General features: G+C 40.2%; 1 protein-coding gene across 4 annotated transcripts in view; it reads left to right on the top strand.

The window, feature by feature from the left end:
* The window catches only part of LOC146395765 (uncharacterized), a 591473-nt gene that overhangs the window by 532845 nt on the left and 44830 nt on the right, over positions 1–13798 (top strand). The window contains exon 11 of one of the 4 annotated variants that reach the window (XM_085001351.1): positions 12101–12179. The exons of the other annotated variants lie outside the window; for them this stretch is intronic. The gene's annotated coding sequence lies outside the window, so the exon portion shown is untranslated. Of the gene's footprint in view, positions 1–12100; positions 12180–13798 lie in introns of those variants that run through there. 4 annotated transcript variants of the gene reach the window in all.

Here is a 13798-nt window from a genome sequence, read left to right as displayed (position 1 = left end):
GTCACACCTGTGGCATATGGAGAGTCCCAGGCTAGGGGTTGAATCGGAGCTACAGCTGCCAGTCTACACCACAGTCACAGCAACATCAGATCCGAGCTGCATCTGTGACCTGCACCACAGCTCACGGCAACCCCGGATCCTTAACCCACTGATCAAGGCCAGGGATCAAGCCTGCAACCTTAAGTTTTCTAGTCGGATTTGTTTCTGCTGCGCCATGATGGGAATGCCTGTATTTTATTTGACTTCAATCCAGATGTCACCACATCTTTCTTTTCCATGAATGGACATAGCTGCTCAGGAGAGACATGATGTAGGTCCCTCAGATGTGGTGGCCACTGCCCAAGCAAGACCAGGCTCCATCCTCTTTCCCTCTCCTATTTCAAAACAGAACAGGCTCCTGTAGGGAAAACACATTCTCCCTGTGGGAAGGGCTGCCAAGTAAAACTCTGATCAGTCCATTGCAGGCAGCCATTGGTAGGAGATCTCCATTAGTCTGACTTCTCTGGCAGCTGCTGCACCTTTAGCCTCCTGTGTCCCTGCCTGTGGCTTGATGACCAAACCCAGCCTTTCTAGCCCTGGGCATGAGTTTGGCTCCCCACGTCAGGGTCCTGGTCAGGGTTGTCCTCCTTCCACCTAAGAGATCACCAACCTCATTTCTTAGTCCTCATTATTTTGTTTTGACCTATTTCTTAGTAAGAAAGATATGGATCTTCAATGGAGAGTCTAATCTTGCTCTGGGCTTTTGTCCTTTGCCCTTAACTGGCTTCTGTGGGCACCTGGGACAGGGAGAAAAAAGCACATCTCCAGTTCTGCCTCATCCAGACTGACCTTCAACCAGCCACACACTGCCCCCTCAGAGCCTAGGCCTGGCTCTTCCTTCCACTGTACACCTTGATTCCCCTACAGTTAGGTAAAATCCCTGGAGCCTACCCTCAGGTATGGCTGTGACAGATGGCAGAGAGACACAGAGATAAACAGATCAAATAAAATAATCATCAGGCTTCTGTCATTTCTGGATTCTTTATTTTATTGAGTGATTTCCATAGAATAGCCCTGCTCTTTAATATAGTGCATTTATCTGAATATCCCAGCTGACAGAGATAATCATGGGCCCCATAAACCTAGAGGGAGGAACATTTGGGCTCATAAGGGAAGCAGATATTTAGCTATTTGTTCTAGTTTACATTTATCCTTTATGAGCTATGTTTTCCTTTTGTAGTAAGGTAAAGGCCACTCTTAAATATTCATCAGGGTCTCCTCCACCCTCCATAGCTATTATTATTATTAATAACCAGGATCATAACAGCCATCATCTATGGAGCTGCTTCTGCATGCCAGGAGAATAACATGACATCCCTCATGCTCACCACACCCTGCTACACACACACACACAGTCCTTTTAGCAGGGCTGCAATGCTGAGATTTTCATTCCTGTTTTTCAGATTAGGAAACTGATGCTCCTTAGGCAATTTGCTCAAACTAACCCTTTAAGAAAGTAGCAGAATTCACACTCTGGCCTTTCAGAGTAAAACATCCATACTTCTGGTGGCTAGAGTTCCTGAGACCACTTGCAGGGGTCCATACAGCTGCTGGAGTTGTCACTGTTTCATCACACCAGTGACCACAACCTTCAGGTCATAAACACCTTTGTCTGGTGTTCACAGAGTAAAAGAAACGAATTTATCTTGCAGCAAATAAACATACTGGTGGGTTTAAGTAGTTATATGAGAAGATAACGTGTCATACCCCTCCCACTTATTAAACCACCCATCATGTATTTGACTTTCTTTATTGGAATCTCTGAGTCTTCTGCTGGCCTGAGAACTTTGCTGGGAACTTCAGGATCCCTCACCCATCCCTGGTGAGTGAAGTGCTTGGTACAGAGGCAGTGTTCTGTTGAATGAATGACTCATCTGCCATCTCATCAGTGGTGTTCTTTCCCCTGCATGTCAACCCTGGATTCCCCCACGATCTGTCCCCACCTACTGGGTACCAGCCTCCTCTCATTTTCAAAGTTAAGAGATTTTAGAAGATCTCTAGAAGTTCCCTTGTGGCTTAGCGAATGAAGGACCTGACATTGTCTCTATGGGGATGTGGGTTTGATCCTTGGCCTGGCTCAGTGGGTTAAGAAGTTGCTGTGACTGTGGCATGGGCCAGCAGCTGCTGCTCTGATTTGACCCCTGGCCTGGGAATTTCCATATGCTGCAGGTGTGACCATAAAAAAAAAAAAAAAAGAAAAGAAAGATCTCTATATTTTTAAGTCAGCTGCCATCATATGAATTTTTAAGATTATGCTAAAAAATATTGACTTATTTTTTAAAGGACAATCACATGCACATAGTGTAATATTCAAAAGTTTCCAAAGGGTATATAGTTACAAGTAAGTCTAACTTTTGCTGTTTCTCTTATATCCTCCTGTTTCTCATGTGTTCTTGCAGAAACAGTTTGAGTATACAAGCAAATATGTGAGGATATATAATTTAGACCTACAGTTTAAATTATTTCTTCTGAGAATGGCATGTGCAGTATGCCATTATATGTTAAAAATGTTTCATTTAGACTGTTTCTGATGCCAAAACATCTGATACCTTTATTAAAAATTACACTGTATTATTTGATACAGTGCCACAAAACTCCCATATAATCTCTACTTTGGCTGGACTAGATGTAAAAGTTTTATGCAATAGAGTTTCTGAATGTCTTCCTGGTGATCTCAGTGGACTGGCGCAGCTTCCAAATATGCCTGCACAGGCTAAGACCAAAAAAGATTCTTCCATGACGTTGCATGTACAAAGAAATTCAAATGGCCTCAGGCAGCCCAGGATCCCTGGTTAATAATTCTGGTCTCCTAATGTCCTTGCCATCCAAGAGCTATGAACCCATTGCAGGACACAGAAAGCAATGGAAGAGTGGTCCACTCCTTTAACAAGTGCCAGGCCTGATGAAGGGTTTAACTTTCATGAATGGAAAAAATACACACACACACACACACACATATAAACATGTATATGTATTGAAGATGTATATATGTATATATAAATATGTATATGTGTATATATATTTATAGAGATATTTTTGTGTGTATATGTGTGTGTATATATATATATATACATATATACATATATATAGAAGTTTATTTAAGAAGTCCAGTTAGAAAGTTTTAAAATTTTTAAAGTTTCCTTTTTAAAAAGAAACTCATGTTTCTCTGTTTTATCTTGGTCTGAAGTAATGCCCGAAAGTATGAAAATGTTTCTAAAGGAGTTTGTTCTTATGTGATGGAAGGTCTAAGACATTCTGTTACTGCCATCCTGGGACCACATTCATGAAGAGCATTAAATTAAAGGAACTCAGAGAAAGAGGATACTGAGTTCAATTTTCTTTTGTTTTTGTCATGCTCTCTGGCTTTATAAGGGATTTCTTCAAACATTCTCCTCAAACTGTCTGCTTGTGGTGAAAGGGCAAGGCCAAGCTCAGCTTCTGATCTGGTTCTGGCATGCCCTGCCTTCCAGAGCCCTCGGGAGAGCCTCAGGTCCACCTCCCTGGAGTGGTGAAGGACTGTGTCATATGCATATTGTAGCTGAATTACTCATATTGTCTGATTTTTTCCCTTTTTGTACAAAAATTGAATCACTTTTATTTGTAGTCACCCATTCTACTGTAGGAGAACTAATCTTGCAGTGTTAGCGAGAAGGAAAGCACTCTATCTGACTTACTTCACTTTGTATGATAATCTCTAGGCATCCATGTTGCTGCAAATGGCACTGTATCATATGACATCACTAATATGTGTAATCTAATACAAATGATAAAAAAACTTATTCACAAGGCAGAAACAGACTCAAAGTTTTCAAAAACAAATGTATGGTTACCAAAGGGGAAACACTGGGGAGAGGGATAATGTAGGTTAGGATTGACATATATACACGACTATGTACAAAATAGATAAGTAACAAGGACCTCCTGTATAGCACATGGAAATTTTCTCAATATTCTGTAGTAACCTATATGGGGGAAATAATCTGAAAAAGAATAGATATGTGTATATGTGTAACTGATTCACTTTGCCGTACACCTAAAACTAACATAGCATTGTTAAGTCACCTATACACCAATAACATTAAAAAAAGGAAAAAAGAAAAAGAAAAGAACTCTAGTTTATCAGCCTTTGAGCTGCACTATAGTCTGGGGCAATTGCAAAGTATAGTCCTCTCTGGTTGACTATATCAGTTCTGTGGTTCCTCCCTCAGAGGCAGGTAGAGATTTCCACAGACACCATTTTGCTGGGCCAAAGATCCTTTGCTTCTTCCTTTTTCTAAAGAAGCAAAGGGTATTTGGCACTTGATGCTAGTGAGTCCTGGGGAAGGCAGTTGACCTTTGGTCAGAGAAAAATTAAGGCAGTAATCCAATACAATGGGAGCCAGGTTAAGCTTAAACCGGATTGGACTATGGCTGAGAACTCTTGGCTGAGGACTTCCAGGGGTAGTTCACAGCAGGTTTGTTTGCTTATTTAGACCAAAAGTTTCTTTCTGGTTTTCCTCTGGGAATGAAGTATTCCAGATAAAAAAAGTGCTCAGTAAATACTAGTTTTCTTTCTTTTTTTTCCTTTCTTTTTTTAGTAGACTTGATTTGTATTCTGTCAATTTCCGCTTATCCACTCCAAATGCAATAGTTTGTATCTACTAATTCCAAACTCCAGTCCATCCCACTCCTTCTCCCTCCCCTTGGCAACCACATGTCTGTTCTCCATGTCCATGAGTTTGTTTCTCTTCTGTAGATAGGTTCAGTTGTGCCATATATTAGATTCCAGATATAAGTGGTATCATGTGGTGTTTGTGTTTCTCTTTCTGATTTACTTCACTTAGTATATGACTTTGTATTTCCATCCATGTTGCTGCAAATGGAATTATTTTGGATTAAGAAGATGTACATATACATAATGGAATACTACTCAGCCATAAAAAAGAACAAAATACTAATTTTCTTCCTTGCCTTTTCCCTTGTGTCCACTTCCTTCCTGCTACTTTCCTTTCTATTGGCAATAGGTGCAAATAAATTTAGATGTGTTGATGTTTATCCCAAAGGAGATACAAGTTTGGTTCAGGGTGGGGTGGGGGGGCAGCTGAGTGTATATACCAGCAGCTGTAAAGCTCTGAACTTTGTATACTGATAAGGGGTTGGGAGTCAAAGTAGTTTTCAAGAACCTGTGTGAGACTCTATTGGCGATGCTGAAAGTGTAGAAAATGAGTGTTTTGCAGTGGGCTACATTAAACAGGTGGGAGAAAGAACCAGAAAAAGTTAGGGATTTTGCCTTCAGTGTGACCCTATTTATGTCTTGCTGTGTGAGTTGTGGTGAAATCAGTGCAAGTCCTATACAAATCCTTTAGCTTGTTGTTCCCTATCTAGAACTATTGAATAATGATGTAACATTAAACATCAGTGAGATACAGTATCCAGAGAGCATGCCCAATGAGAGGAAGCAGGAAATAAACATGAAACCTCTGTCTTATTCTGGAATGTGCCTCGTGTAAAGCCTTGTTCTAAGCATTTCACATACATTAGCTCATTAAATCCTCCCAACAATCCAATGAGGTAGTACCACTTATCATTAGTTTACAAATAATGAAATTGAGGTTTCGAGATGCTAAATAACTTTCCCAAAGTGATACTAATCAAATTAATCTTGTCTTTGGTGACTAGAAATAATAAATTAGTCTACTTCTACAATTTTTTGGATTTCCAAATTATTCTCCAGTGAATATAAAGCAATGTAAGTGCTAGATCCTAGGCTCTCAGGGAATTTAGAAATGTTTGAGATATCAAATTATAACTAATTCTGAAAAATATGTAGTTGTAATAATTATAGCACATAAGTTATCACATATGTATATTTATTATACACTGTATGATTGTAACTCTCTAAACTAGTGGAGAAAAAAAGAGAATGGAATCAGGTACTAAAATGAATGAGCAGACTAAAAAGTGCCACTATAGTTCACAATTGGAAGAGAACCATAGGGCCTGGAGTAAATAGAGAAGACTCTTAGAAGAGGAAAAACTTGAGCTTGACTTATGCTGAGTAGCAACTAGATGGTTGGGCTCTAGCAGACTAACTTGCATCAGATCAACCCTCCTACCAACAGCACTGGGAAAGTTGGTTTAAAAATTGCTGTTTAAATCCATTAAAAATCTTCTAAGGCAGCAACGACTTTTGAAGGTCTTAGAGAAAAGGGGAGCTCACATATGCAGGTATAACATTTGGCGTTTTGCTTTGTCTCCCAAGATGTTTGCACATTTTAAAGAAGTGACTCTGGAGTTCCCTGATGCCTCAGCAGGTTAAGGACCCAGTGTTGTCACTGTGGCAGTGTGGGTCACGTCTGTGGCATGAGTTTGATCCCTGCCTTAGGAAGTTCCACATGCCGTGGGGGCCTCCAAAAAAAAGTAGTGGCTGAGAGGAATTTTGGTGGTCTTGATGGACTAAAGGAACAGTGAAATTAAGCATCTGCCAAGGGAGAAAAGTCCTGATAAGCTCTTAAAGTATTTAGAGGGAACTTTTCAAGGGCTACCTTCTAGGAGCATAGACAAACTGGAAATAGAACAACTCTCACAAAGACTGAAACTCACCAATCCTCATCGAGACTGAAACTTCACCTAAATTACCTCAGATTGGATGAATATGCACTTCTACTCTAATTGACCACCACAAGCAAAAGTAAAACCCCTTTTAGAGGAATGTAAGATTGGTCAGAGCCTCAGAGTGATCATGGTTATTAAAAACAAAGCCCAAGGAGTGAAGGAAGCCAGATGCTGCAGAATGCGTCCTGAAGATTCTATTTATATAAAGTTCAGAAATCTGAAAGGCCCATCTGTGGTTGTAGAGTAATGAATAACTTTCTGTGGGTGGGACTTTTTAACTGGTTGGAGGAGGATAAGAGAGAGGCCTCTTTGGGGTGTTGGTGATGTTCTGTCTCTTGATTTCAGAGGGCTATGCAAGCTTGCTCTCTTTGTGATAATTCACAGAACTATATATTTATGATATGTGTACTTTTCTGAATGTATGTTAAAAAGTTCATTAACATGAGGAAGATATTAGCTATGTGAGTGGGCAAGCTGATCCCATCAGTGACTCTTACTTGAAGCATCTGGCCATAAAAAGAGTGAAAGCAGAAGTTCAATGATGGGAAATTGAGAATGAATAAGATATGTATGGAATTGGGAAGAGGCTGGTCTATGGGAACTGGAAAGCCCATGCTAGATGCTATTGTGTTCAGTTAGTTAAGACTAGTTTTGGGAAACCGAGGAATTCATCCTTGACATTACAGGGCAAATAAATGAAGTGTTGCATGTGAAACTTCAGGCTCTATTCCAATAGCTGTTTCTCACTGCTCACACATAACCCTGTTCTTGAGATGGTAAAAATCACTTCCACTTTACTAACTTGGTAAAATGTGTAACACCGGTAGGAACTTAATGGATAGTGATGAAATTGAAACTAGCAATGACGGGACATTTAATTTATTTAAACCAAATTATGGACAGTATTGCATACCTAATCTGGTGGTTGTGAGAAGTATTTATTTGGAAATTTCAGCCTTCTCTCTTGAGGGCACTGGATGAGATTTCAGGAGCACGATGACGGGCTCCAGTGTGTGAACCTGTCTGAACCACATTATGAATGGGATGGAATTCACCACATGTGGTTGAATATGGGAGAGTGAGTAGAGAGGCAAGTTCAAGGTAACTTAGTCTAATTTCTGGAGCAAAGTGTTTTGAGTACAACTGTAGAGATTTAATGATATATATTTGGGGGCTGTGACAACATGTATTTAAGGAGGTGCCATTATTGAGACAGACAGAGCTTTCTTAGGATTTCTTAGGATTTTGTATTTGGATTTACCTGCCACTTTGTCTTTTCTTTCCCTCCAACACAAAAGACAAGTGAAAATTAAAATGGAAATTTCTGGAAGGGGTAAGTAATGAGTATTCTAATTATTAAAGATTCCTTTTAAGCTTTCAAATAGCATATGGAGTTGAAACTGTCTCTCTTCAAATCCCATTAAGAGCAGAGCAGCTATGCCTGACAATGTTATGATGGTGTTTCATGACAAACCTTCCTTGTCTGCCTCAACCCAAGGAAAGGAGGACGTGAGTTTCCTCTCTGGTTAGACTCCAACTCATCTTTGGAAATTAACTTTCTTACTGTTAAGGTGACATAATGGATACCCTCATAGGAATGAATATTTGCCCATGAGGCTTCCTCTCTCAGCTGAAGATCAACAGTCAGTCATCTTTCCGTAAATGGAAGGCAGGGTGGATGAGGAAATTCATACATGCATTCTGGAGTTGGGGCAATGAGAGCTTTCTCCAGTTTCCAAAGGATATGGAGAGGGTAGCACTGTGGAAGAATTATGGATATTTTCATAATAACAGAAATCCACATGAACTTGTTTACTTGATTACTTGTTTACTGACAGTTCTTGCTGTGAGAAGAGCTCACTTTCTTATGAAAAAAATACTGCTTTCAGATTCCAGTCACCTCAGCTAACACTGTCAGCAGAAAGGACGAGACTTCAACAGACTGTCACAGCTAGCTCCATGTTTTAGAGTATTGCTTCCAAACCCAAGGCTAGGTCTGCACAATGTTTCGTTTTTGTAAATATCTGTGTCCACAGGTGGTTACCGTCAGAAGCTGGAGGGGAGTGGGCTGTGGCTCCCCACTTCCTGGCTTCCTGGGCTCCCTTGCCCTCTTCCGTGGATTCTACATTTAGCCCTCAGTGCTGCTGACAGTGTCTGTGCTGACATAGACGAGCTCAGTCAGAGAGCACAATACAAACACAGGGGAAGCATGGGGAAGCTGCCTGCTAAATGTGATAAAGGAACCCTCAACACAGCACTGGCATATGGAAAGCAGGCATGAAATTATCCTGTGCTCAGGCTTTAGAACTGTGCAGGCATTTTCTATTGAACTCAAAGTGCTGGGTGCTTATAAGCTCCTCTCAGCTCCAGCTGTGAGAAGCCTGGCTAGGATGTCTTTGTCTGACAAAACATTACTCATGTTGAACAAAAATTTCTATCTTCCTTCTCACTCTTCTATTTTCCTTTGCCATTAAGTTGCAGCTTCCTTTCTGAGTTTCTGGGCAAAATATGTATAGTGTGTATGGATGTGCATGGGCGTGTGTGCATACAAAAGTAAATGAATAAATTTTATTTATTTATTTTTATTTTTATTTATTTTTGTCTTTTTTTTAAAGTCCGCAACCGTGGCATATGGAGGTTCCCAGGCTAGGTGTCGAATCAGAGCTGTAGCTTCCGGCTATGCCGCAGCAGCTCAGGATCTGAGCTGTGTCTGTGACCTACACCACAGCTCATGGCAATGCTGGATCATTAACCCTCTGAGTTAGGCCAGGGATGGAACCCGCACCCTCATGGATACTAGTCAGGTTCATTAAGTGCCGAGCCATGACAGCAACTCCAAATGAATAAATTTTAAATATCCCTCCATGAACTTCTCTGCATTTGGTGACTTGCTTAGCACTCCTTGAGAGACAGAGCTATCTCTTCCTGTGTGTTCCTGTCATGAAATGCTATTTTTCCAGGAAGAAATTCTAAGCCAAGGAAATGCACTTTTATCTTAAAAGAATCTTGAGGATCTTCTGTACTTAAAAAAAATTCAGCAGAGGACCCTCTGCCCAGATACCAGTCCCCACAGGGTGTGGGAATCAACAAGCACATTTCATCCCCAGGGACCCCGGGGCATAGACACTGAGTAATGGTGTGAGAAGTTTGAAGGAAGCAAGGGTTGGGGGAGAGTAAGTGGAAGTGTCTGTGTGTGTGTGAAGGAGGGGGTTAGTTGACATGAGCAAAATGCTAGTGTTCTTTAATCCTAATTTGTGAGTCACCAATATGATCAAATTGAAACATTCTTGCTGTATGTTTACTGTCATCGTCAAGAGTTCTGCCCCCAGCTGGCAGAAATGGCAGTAGGAGACAGTCCCACCTAAATAGATAATGGGTGGGACAGTTTGGGCCTAGATCATTTTTACAGCAGCCACTCACCACAGAAATAAAGAAGGCAAGTTAGCTCATGCTACCTCCTCTTGGCAATGTGTCTTTGGAGTGCTCAAGCTGAAAGCCAATGAGTAGTTGGTGGAGAATAATAGCTTGTCCTTTGATAGCTTTTTCACTTGAATCATCTCATCAGTTCTGGAGGGTAAAAATCATAGTGTTATGGAAAACTTTGTGCCGACTTTTTAGGAGCAGAACTTGGGGGCAAGTTAAATGCCACATGCGAATGCTGGTAACTTGAGTGATGCTCAGAGCCACTGACAGCAGTAGTGGGTCCTTCCCCATGGCTATGCTTTCTCTTTTGAAGCAGACAAGGCATGCTAGAGGGAAATGAACTCTTCTTTTTCAGCCTCACTCGAGCATTCATTCTCTGGTAGTTATAGCACTCTGAGTGAGTCAGTAAAAGCTGGGTCTGCAGTTCCAGATTTTTGATTTCCAGATTTTTATAACTCAATTACAGTTACTTACAGGAAGAAATAAAACATAGGATATCGACCACAAGCAGATATTTTTCCTTTTGAGTTGTCTTTCTGAAGAAAAAAGGGAGCTGTATTAGTCCCTGGTGTCCTATAAGCTATTCCAATAATAATGACAATGACAATAATGAACCCTTCTCTACTTAAAAGTTGTAGTAGAACATTCTTGCTTTCTTGAATTTACAATGTTAATATAAATAACTTACAACTTAAATATATGGATGGTCTTTTTCTTTTCCAATTTGTGGCCCAAATGAGATGAAAACCCAACAAACGTTCCACAAATTGAAATTTTAAAATTCTGCTCTGATTTCTCTTAGTCATTAATCTTGCTACATACCAAACATTTATTTAGCATCTTCTTGCTTCACTAAATACTGAGGACCAGCATGGATAAGGTGAAGTCCTTGCTTTCAAGGACAACAAATAATCACAACACACTGTGGTTGAAATGATGAAAGAGGTAGTTCCTGCATAACAGGGTATTATGGGGAATGGAGGCTTAGACTAAAGGGGTAGGTAGATCAGTCTCAAAGAACCTTTGTAGGAAATGACTCCAAACTAAACTTTAAATATTAGAACTTAGCTATGTAAAATGATGATCAGAGATAGAACAGTGTGATCAAAGGCATGGAGGAAGTGTAGACAGGTTAGTAGTGCTGGGAAGTGGGGAGAGGAGAGAGATAAGGCTGAATAAGTTGACAGGAGGTAATGTTAGAGGTTCTTGTAAACTAGACTAGAGGCCAGCCTATGATTGGGTAGCTATTGCTGATATTCATGTTAAAGTTGATAAAAGTCTGAACTAGGACCGTCTTAGTAAAGATTGGTAAGTAAGGAAAATAGAAATTTGAAACATTTTCAGAGACAAAAAAAAAGGGGGGGAAACCTTTTCAGGAGCTAAACCAAGAAGAACTTGGTAGGAGATGGGGAGATGAGAAAAGTATATGGTTCCTCCTAGGTTTCTAGCTTGGCTCTCTGGCTGGGTATTGCTTTGCGTGGGATGAAATGATAATGTAAGCAGTTTGAGATTGGCTGGGTTTGAGATGCCTATGCATATCCACATCAGCACATTCTGCCAAGAGTTGGATTAATGAGTCTGAGGCTTAGAACAGAAGGTCTGACCTGGAGATAAAAAAGTGGTAGTTAAAAACACAAGTGTAAGCAGATTGGATTATCCAGGGGAGAGATGAGAGTGGGGAGAAGAGTATATCAGAACCATGAGGTAGACCATCTTTTAAGGGTAGTATGGAGGAAAAAGAATGCATGAGGAAGACAGAGTAGGAATCACTTAAGTACAAAGACAGCCAGTTAAGCACACAGTCAAGGAATCTAAGAGAGCAGATAACAAATAATGATGGAGCAATTCATGCTTGCTCCAGAGAGGCGCAAGTTTATACAACCTGAAACATGTCTGGTGGTTTTAACTCATCTCAGTACTTTAAGTCCCAACATCTCTTTCTCCTGAAGCCAGTTTATCTTTGCCAAAAATACTAACAAGAGAGAAACAGGAAATCAGATGCATGTAGATGTGTTAATTGCTGTTTTGTCTGCTTCACATGCAGTGGCTTGCCTGAAAGATCTATCTCCCCACGAGATGGTGGTCATAACTGGTGTGCGTACATGGTCTCTGCAGAGTTCTTCACCCTATCAGGGTTTTCTCTCTTCTAAGAAGGTGGAATAACAATCCAGGTATCTGAGTGAAAAACATGCCCTAATTAGAGCTTCCAAGTAAGTTTATTTTACGGACACTTAAAAGATTACCCACCTCAAGCTTCCAAGATCCAGGGTCATCACTATTATAAAAACAGAGTTGCTGTGATATGTGGGAATATCTGACTCTATCCCAGAGTACTCTAGACTACTGCCATTTAAAAGTAGCTAAGCTTGAATTTCTTGTTCGAAATTGTTGTTTTATGATTTCCTTCACTAGTATGGTGGGAGCTGTCCAAGATCTCTAACAGCTTTCACTCAGCCTCTCCCGACTTGAGGCTCCACATATGCCATGGTCATGAAAGAGATCACAGAAGCATCCCTTTTAAAGTGGCTCTTGCTTCAGTTCTGAAAGACTCTGACTACCTTATTTTGGTTTGGGAGAGTTTTTTGTATTTTTTTCTGGTTTTATTGATATATAATTGCCATATAACATTGTGTAAATTGGTGTATAATATAATGAGTTGACATATGTACATATTACAAAATGATTACCACAATAAATTTAGTTAACCATCACCTCACACAGTTATATTTTTTTTTCTCTTGGTGAGAGATTTTAACGTTTACTGTCTTAGCAACGTTCAAATATGCTATACCATATTGTTAACTACAGTCACCATGCTGTATATTACATCTTTAGAACCTATTTATTGTATAACTGGAAATTTGTACTTTTGACCACCTTCATTCAAATTCCACTCCACCCCACAACTGCCACTGGCAATCACCAATCTGTTCTCCTTTTCTATGAAATTGGATCATTAGATTTTTTGTGTGTGTGTTTTGTCTTTTTAGGGCCTCACCCACGGCATATGGAGGTTCCCAGGCTAGGGGTCTAATCAAAGCTACAGCTGCCGGCCTACGCCAGAGCCACACCAATGCCAGATCCGAGCCGCGTCTGCAACCTATACCACCAGCTCACCAAAATGCCAGATCCTTAACCCACTGAGAGAGGCCAGGGATCAAACCCACAACCTCATTGTTCCTAGTCAGATTCATTTCCGCTGTGCCAAGATGGGAACTTCTCATTTAGATTCTATTATGAGATATGATATCTGTCTTTCTCCGTCTGATTTCTTTAGCATAATGCTCTCAAAGTCCATTCATGTTCCCACAGATGACAGGATTTCTTTCTCTCATATGGCTAATATTCCATTGTGTATATATACCACATTTTCTTTATCCATTCAGGTGTTGAAAGACACTTTGGTCATTTTCATATCTTGACTATTGTAAATAATGCTGCAATGAACATCTCTTTGAGATAGTGACTTCATTTCCTTTGGATGTTACCCAGAAGTGAAATTTCAAGATGATGTAGTTCTATTTTTAATTTTTTTGAGGAACTTCCATACCATTTTCTATAGTGACTGCACCAATTTACCTTCCCACCAATGGTGCATGAGGGTTACCTTTTATCTATATTCTCACCAAAATTTTGTTAGTTGTCTTTTTGATGGTAGCTATTCTGACAGGTATGAGGTGATAGCTCACTATGGTTTTGATTCACATTTCCCTGGTGATTAGCAATGTTGGGCATTGTTTAA

The sequence above is a fragment of the Sus scrofa genome, chromosome 15, assembly GCF_054392235.1.
Source record: "Sus scrofa isolate SSC_HxYL_T2T_F1_AM1 chromosome 15, Sscrofa_HxYL_maternal_Yorkshire_Landrace_v2.0, whole genome shotgun sequence".
Taxonomy (NCBI): domain Eukaryota; kingdom Metazoa; phylum Chordata; class Mammalia; order Artiodactyla; family Suidae; genus Sus; species Sus scrofa.
Note: the sequence above shows the minus strand (reverse complement) of the source record. Positions and strands in the feature narration are given on the sequence as shown.